The sequence below is a fragment of the Chiloscyllium punctatum genome, unplaced genomic scaffold (assembly GCF_047496795.1).
Source record: "Chiloscyllium punctatum isolate Juve2018m unplaced genomic scaffold, sChiPun1.3 scaffold_463, whole genome shotgun sequence".
Lineage (NCBI taxonomy): Eukaryota > Metazoa > Chordata > Chondrichthyes > Orectolobiformes > Hemiscylliidae > Chiloscyllium > Chiloscyllium punctatum.
In genome coordinates this window covers 37,343-45,028 of record NW_027310197.1, presented here as the reverse complement: position 1 = coordinate 45,028, position 7,686 = coordinate 37,343, and the positions used below count along the sequence as shown (strand labels likewise).

General features: G+C 53.0%; 1 long non-coding RNA gene across 1 annotated transcript; it reads left to right on the top strand.

The window, feature by feature from the left end:
• Positions 1 to 6,966: 6,966 nt before the first annotated feature.
• LOC140472839 (uncharacterized) lies at positions 6,967 to 7,655 on the top strand. Its single transcript, XR_011957887.1, has 2 exons — positions 6,967 to 7,206; positions 7,399 to 7,655. It is a non-coding gene; the product is annotated as an uncharacterized lncRNA (long non-coding RNA).
• Positions 7,656 to 7,686: the final 31 nt, after the last annotated feature.

Genomic DNA, 7,686 nt, shown 5'->3' with positions numbered 1-7,686 from the left:
GGTGTGTGTGTGTGTGTCTCACTGCTGTACTGAGTAATGGGGGTGTGTGTGTGTGTGTTTCACTGCTGCACTGAGTAATGGGGGTGTGTGTGTGTGTCTCACTGCTGCACTGAGTAATGGGTGTGTGTGTGTGTGTCTCACTGCTGCACTGAGTAATGGGTGTGTGTGTGTGTGTGTATCACTGCTGCACTGAGTATTGGGGGTGTGTGTGTGTGTGTGTGTCTCACTGCTGTACTGAGTAATGGGAGTGTGTGTGTGTCTCACTGCTGTACTGAGTAATGGGTGTGTGTGTGTGTGTGTATCACTGCTGCACTGAGTATTGGGGGTGTGTGTGTGTGTGTGTGTCTCACTGCTGTACTGAGTAATGGGAGTGTGTGTGTGTGTGTGTCTCACTGCTGCACTGAGTAATGGGTGTGTGTGTGTGTGTCTCACTGCTGCACTGAGTAATGGGGGTGTGTGTGTGTGTGTCTCACTGCTGCACTGAGTAATGGGGGTGTGTGTGTGTGTGTCTCACTGTTGCACTGAGTAATGGGGGTGTGTGTGTGTGTGTGTGTCTCACTGCTGCACTGAGTAATGGGGGTGTGTGTGTGTGTCTCACTGCTGCACTGAGTAATGGGTGTGTGTGTGTGTGTGTCTCACTGCTGCACTGAGTAATGGGGGTGTGTGTGTGTGTGTCTCACTGCTGTACTGAGTAATGGGTGTGTGTGTGTGTGTGTGTGTCTCACTGCTGTACTGAGTAATGGGGGCGTGTGTGTGTGTGTCTCACTGCTGCACTGAGTAATGGGGCGTGTGTGTGTGTGTCTCACTGCTGCACTGAGTAATGGGGGTGTGTGTGTGTGTCTCACTGCTGCACTGAGTAATGGGGGTGTGTGTGTGTGTGTCTCACTGTTGCACTGAGTAATGGGGGTGTGTGTGTGTGTGTGTGTCTCACTGCTGCACTGAGTAATGGGGGTGTGTGTGTGTGTCTCACTGCTGCACTGAGTAATGGGTGTGTGTGTGTGTGTGTCTCACTGCTGCACTGAGTAATGGGGGTGTGTGTGTGTGTGTCTCACTGCTGTACTGAGTAATGGGTGTGTGTGTGTGTGTGTGTGTCTCACTGCTGTACTGAGTAATGGGGGCGTGTGTGTGTGTGTCTCACTGCTGCACTGAGTAATGGGGCGTGTGTGTGTGTGTCTCACTGCTGCACTGAGTAATGGGGGTGTGTGTGTGTGTCTCACTGCTGCACTGAGTAATGGGGGTGTGTGTGTGTGTGTCTCACTGCTGCACTGAGTAATGGGTGTGTGTGTGTGTGTGTGTGTCTCACTGCTGTACTGAGTAATTGGGGTGTGTGTGTGTGTGTCTCACTGCTGCACTGAGTAATGGGTGTGTGTGTGTGTGTCTCACTGCTGCACTGAGTAATGGGGGTGTGTGTGTGGGTGTGTCTCACTGCTGCACTGAGTAATGGGGGTGTTTGTGTGTGTGTGTCTCACTGCTGCACTGAGTAATGGGGGTGTGTGTGTGTGTCTCACTGCTGTACTGAGTAATGGGTGTGTGTGTGTGTGTGTCTCACTGCTGTTCTGAGTAATGGGGGTGTGTGTGTGTGTCTCACTACTGAACTGAGTAATGGGTGTGTGTGTGTGTGTGTGTCTCACTGCTGCACTGAGTAATGGGGGTGTGTGTGTGTGTGTCTCACTGCTGTACTGAGTAATGGGTGTGTGTGTGTGTGTGTCTCACTGCTGTACTGAGTAATGGGGGTGTGTGTGTGTCTCACTGCTGTACTGAGTAATGGACGTGTGTGTGTGTGTGTCTCACTGCTGTACTGAGTAATGGGTGTGTGTGTGTGTGTGTCTGTCTCACTGCTGCACTGAGTAATGGGGGCGTGTGTGTGTGTCTCACTGCTGCACTGAGTAATGGGTGTGTGTGTGTGTGTCTCACTGCTGCACTGAGTAATGGGTGTGTGTGTGTGTGTGTCTGTCTCACTGCTGCACTGAGTAATGGGGGCGTGTGTGTGTGTGTCTCACTGCTGCACTGAGTAATGGGTGTGTGTCTCACTGCTGCACTGAGTAATGGGGGTGTGTGTGTGTGTGTCTCACTGCTGCACTGAGTAATGGGTGTGTGTGTGTGTGTGTGTGTCTCACTGCTGTACTGAGTAATGGGGGCGTGTGTGTGTTTGTCTCACTGCTGCACTGAGTAATGGGTGTGTGTGTGTGTGTGTGTCTCACTGCTGTACTGAGTAATGGGGGCGTGTGTGTGTGTGTCTCACTGCTGCACTGAGTAATGGGTGTGTGTGTGTGTGTGTGTCTCACTGCTGTACTGAGTAATGGGTGTGTGTGTGTGTGTGTGTCTCACTGCTGTACTGAGTAATGGGTGTGTGTGTGTGTGTGTGTGTGTCTCACTGCTGTACTGAGTAATGGGTGTGTGTGTGTGTGTGTGTGTCTCACTGCTGTACTGAGTAATGGGTGTGTGTGTGTGTGTGTGTGTCTCACTGCTGTACTGAGTAATGGGTGTGTGTGTGTGTGTGTGTCTCACTGCTGCACTGAGTAATGGGGGTGTGTGTGTGTGTCTCACTGCTGTACTGAGTAATGGGGGCGTGTGTGTGTGTCTCACTGCTGCACTGAGTAATGGGGGTGTGTGTGTGTGTCTCACTGCTGCACTGAGTAATGGGGGTGTGTGTGTGTGTGTGTGTGTGTCTCACTGCTGTACTGAGTAATGGGTGTGTGTGTGTGTGTGTGTCTCACTGCTGGACTGAGTAATGGGGGTGTGTGTGTGTGTGTGTGTGTCTCACTGCTGCACTGAGTAATGGGGGTGTGTGTGTGTGTCTCACTGCTGTACTGAGTAATGGGGGTGTGTGTGTGTGTCTCACTGCTGTACTGAGTAATGGGGACGTGTGTGTGTGTCTCACTGCTGCACTGAGTAATGGGTGTGTGTGTGTGTGTGTCTCACTGCTGTACTGAGTAATGGGGGTGTGTGTGTGTCTCACTGCTGTACTGAGTAATGGGCGTGTGTGTGTGTGTCTCACTGCTGTACTGAGTAATGGGGACGTGTGTGTGTGTCTCACTGCTGTACTGAGTAATGGGGGTGTGTGTGTGTTTGTGTGTCTCACTGCTGTACTGAGTAATGGGGGTGTGTGTGTGTCTCACTGCTGTACTGAGTAATGGGGGTGTGTGTGTGTGTCTCACTGCTGCACTGAGTAATGGGGGCGTGTGTGTGTCTGTCTCACTGCTGCACTGAGTAATGGGTGTGTGTGTGTGTCTCACTGCTGTACTGAGTAATGGGTGTGTGTGTGTGTGTGTCTCACTGCTGTACTGAGTAATGGGGGTGTGTGTGTGTCTCACTGCTGCACTGAGTAATGGGGGCGTGTGTGTGTGTGTGTGTCTCACTGCTGTACTGAGTAATGGGGGTGTGTGTGTGTCTCACTGCTGCACTGAGTAATGGGGGTGTGTGTGTGTGTGTGTGTCTCACTGCTGTACTGAGTAATGGGGGTGTGTGTGTGTCTCACTGCTGTACTGAGTAATGGGTGTGTGTGTGTGTGTGTCTCACTGCTGTACTGAGTAATGGGGGTGTGTGTGTGTCTCACTGCTGTACTGAGTAATGGGGGTGTGTGTGTGTCTCACTGCTGTACTGAGTAATGGGGGTGTGTGTGTGTCTCACTGCTGTACTGAGTAATGGGGACGTGTGTGTGTGTCTCACTGCTGCACTGAGTAATGGGTGTGTGTGTGTGTCTCACTGCTGTACTGAGTAATGGGTGTGTGTGTGTGTGTGTGTGTCTGTCTCACTGCTGCACTGAGTAATGGGGGCGTGTGTGTGTGTCTCACTGCTGCACTGAGTAATGGGTGTGTGTGTGTGTGTCTCACTGCTGCACTGAGTAATGGGTGTGTGTGTGTGTGTGTCTGTCTCACTGCTGCACTGAGTAATGGGGGCGTGTGTGTGTGTGTCTCACTGCTGCACTGAGTAATGGGTGTTTGTCTCACTGCTGCACTGAGTAATGGGGGTGTGTGTGTGTGTGTCTCACTGCTGCACTGAGTAATGGGTGTGTGTGTGTGTGTGTGTCTCACTGCTGTACTGAGTAATGGGGGCGTGTGTGTGTTTGTCTCACTGCTGCACTGAGTAATGGGTGTGTGTGTGTGTGTGTGTGTCTCACTGCTGTACTGAGTAATGGGGGTGTGTGTGTGTGTGTCTCACTGCTGCACTGAGTAATGGGTGTGTGTGTGTGTGTGTGTCTCACTGCTGTACTGAGTAATGGGTGTGTGTGTGTGTGTGTGTCTCACTGCTGTACTGAGTAATGGGTGTGTGTGTGTGTGTGTGTGTCTCACTGCTGTACTGAGTAATGGGTGTGTGTGTGTGTCTCACTGCTGTACTGAGTAATGGGTGTGTGTGTGTGTGTGTGTGTCTCACTGCTGTACTGAGTAATGGGTGTGTGTGTGTGTGTGTGTCTCACTGCTGCACTGAGTAATGGGGGTGTGTGTGTGTGTCTCACTGCTGTACTGAGTAATGGGGGCGTGTGTGTGTGTCTCACTGCTGCACTGAGTAATGGGGGTGTGTGTGTGTGTCTCACTGCTGCACTGAGTAATGGGGGTGTGTGTGTGTGTGTGTGTCTCACTGCTGTACTGAGTAATGGGTGTGTTTGTGTGTGTGTGTCTCACTGCTGGACTGAGTAATGGGGGTGTGTGTGTGTGTGTGTGTGTCTCACTGCTGCACTGAGTAATGGGGGTGTGTGTGTGTGTCTCACTGCTGTACTGAGTAATGGGGGTGTGTGTGTGTGTCTCACTGCTGTACTGAGTAATGGGGACGTGTGTGTGTGTCTCACTGCTGCACTGAGTAATGGGTGTGTGTGTGTGTGTGTCTCACTGCTGTACTGAGTAATGGGGGTGTGTGTGTGTCTCACTGCTGTACTGAGTAATGGGCGTGTGTGTGTGTGTCTCACTGCTGTACTGAGTAATGGGGACGTGTGTGTGTGTCTCACTGCTGTACTGAGTAATGGGGGTGTGTGTGTGTTTGTGTGTCTCACTGCTGTACTGAGTAATGGGGGTGTGTGTGTGTCTCACTGCTGTACTGAGTAATGGGGGTGTGTGTGTGTGTCTCACTGCTGCACTGAGTAATGGGGGCGTGTGTGTGTCTGTCTCACTGCTGCACTGAGTAATGGGTGTGTGTGTGTGTCTCACTGCTGTACTGAGTAATGGGTGTGTGTGTGTGTGTCTCACTGCTGTACTGAGTAATGGGGGTGTGTGTGTGTCTCACTGCTGCACTGAGTAATGGGGGCGTGTGTGTGTGTGTGTGTCTCACTGCTGTACTGAGTAATGGGGGTGTGTGTGTGTCTCACTGCTGCACTGAGTAATGGGGGTGTGTGTGTGTGTGTGTGTCTCACTGCTGTACTGAGTAATGGGGGTGTGTGTGTGTCTCACTGCTGTACTGAGTAATGGGTGTGTGTGTGTGTGTGTCTCACTGCTGTACTGAGTAATGGGTGTGTGTGTGTGTGTGTCTCACTGCTGTACTGAGTAATGGGGGTGTGTGTGTGTCTCACTGCTGCACTGAGTAATGGGGGCGTGTGTGTGTGTGTGTGTCTCACTGCTGTACTGAGTAATGGGGGTGTGTGTGTGTCTCACTGCTGCACTGAGTAATGGGGGTGTGTGTGTGTGTGTGTGTGTCTCACTGCTGTACTGAGTAATGGGTGTGTGTGTGTGTGTGTCTCACTGCTGTACTGAGTAATGGGGGTGTGTGTGTGTCTCACTGCTGTACTGAGTAATGGGGGTGTGTGTGTGTCTCACTGCTGTACTGAGTAATGGGGGTGTGTGTGTGTCTCACTGCTGTACTGAGTAATGGGGGTGTGTGTGTGTCTCACTGCTGTACTGAGTAATGGGGGTGTGTGTGTGTGTGTGTGTGTCTCACTGCTGTACTGAGTAATGGGTGTGTGTGTGTGTGTGTCTCACTGCTGTACTGAGTAATGGGGGTGTGTGTGTGTCTCACTGCTGTACTGAGTAATGGGGGTGTGTGTGTGTCTCACTGCTGTACTGAGTAATGGGGGTGTGTGTGTGTCTCACTGCTGTACTGAGTAATGGGGGTGTGTGTGTGTCTCACTGCTGTACTGAGTAATGGGGGTGTGTGTGTGTCTCACTGCTGTACTGAGTAATGGGGGTGTGTGTGTGTCTCACTGCTGTACTGAGTAATGGGGGTGTGTGTGTGTCTCACTGCTGTACTGAGTAATGGGGGTGTGTGTGTGTCTCACTGCTGTACTGAGTAATGGGGGTGTGTGTGTGTGTGTCTCACTGCTGTACTGAGTAATGGGTGTGTGTGTGTGTCTCACTGCTGCACTGAGTAATGGGGGTGTGTGTGTGTGTGTGTCTCACTGCTGCACTGAGTAATGGGGTCGTGTGTGTGAAAGAGAGAGTGAGGGGTACAAACATCCACATGTTCTCTGGCTGTTGTGTCAGAGTCACTGTCACTGTAACCCCCTGGGGTTCACTCTCACGGTGTTTGTGTGTGGGAGTTTGTGTCCCACCTCCTATAACCGACCGGCAGGACGTCCCACCTGCCATACCCCGACCGGCAGGGCGTCCCACCCCAGACACCGTCCCCCCCCCGAGGGAGGGGGTTTACCCCACCCCAGACACCATCTCCACTCCCCGTCTGAGGGAGGGGGCTCTGCCCCCAGACACCGTCCCCCCCCCCGAGGGAGGGGGCTCTGCCCCCAGACACCGTCCCCCCCCCCCGAGGGAGGGGGCGCTCCCCCACACACCGTCCCCTCCTGATGGGTGGGGCACCCCCCCGAGGGAGGGGGCTCTCCCCCAGACACCGTCCCCCCCCCTAAGGGAGGGGGCTCTGCCCCCAGACACCGTCCCCACCTGAGGGAGGGGGTTTACCCCACCCCAGACACCATCTCCACTCCCCGTCTGAGGGAGGGGGCTCTACCCCAGACACCGTCCCCTCCTGATGGGGGGGGCGCCCCCCCCCCCGAGGGAGGGGGGCGCTCCCCCACACACCGTCCCCGCCCTAGTGAGGACAGGGGCTAAGGGGCAGGGTTGAAGGGACGGAGGGTGACGGGTGGCACTGGGGATTGAGGGAGGAGTGGAACAGACGGAGTTTAGAAATACAGGGCCGTGACTAGATCAGAGGCCAATTGCTTTGAGGACAGGAGGAGTTCAGGAGCGACATGGATTTACCCCACCTTGTTGATTTCCACCTTGTTTGTTTTTCTAGAATGGGATCGCATTTGGGAGAGACACAAACGAGGTGAGGATTACAATCGGTTTTGGAGTACAAGCCTGACGTGGCAGGAGTTTAATCGTTCCTTCACTGGTTCAGGCTGAAGGTTACCGATGCACTAGGTTGTGGTTGAAGAACGTGGACCTCACGGTTCACCAGCTAACCCGAAACTGGGTAGAGGTGAGCTAGCTCCTAACCCTCTGTCTCTGCCTGTTACAGAACCCTCTGTGGTCGTGCTGTATGAGGGATCACCGAACACCACTGGTCTGGTCGAGTGACACTCCTGTCTCCTGTGTGACAAGGAAACACAGTGAGGAGCAGAGGTTACAGGTCTGCACTCCCCACCTTGCTCTCCAGCACTGAACTGCACCCCACCAGAAGCAGGAAACAGGGTCAAACCCTGAACTCAGGATAACCAGTCGAGCAGCTAGTTTGGAAGTGTTACAGACAAGTGATTAAAGGCCTGTTTTTGCAAACCTGTTGTGTCCAGTCTTCTTCATTATCATT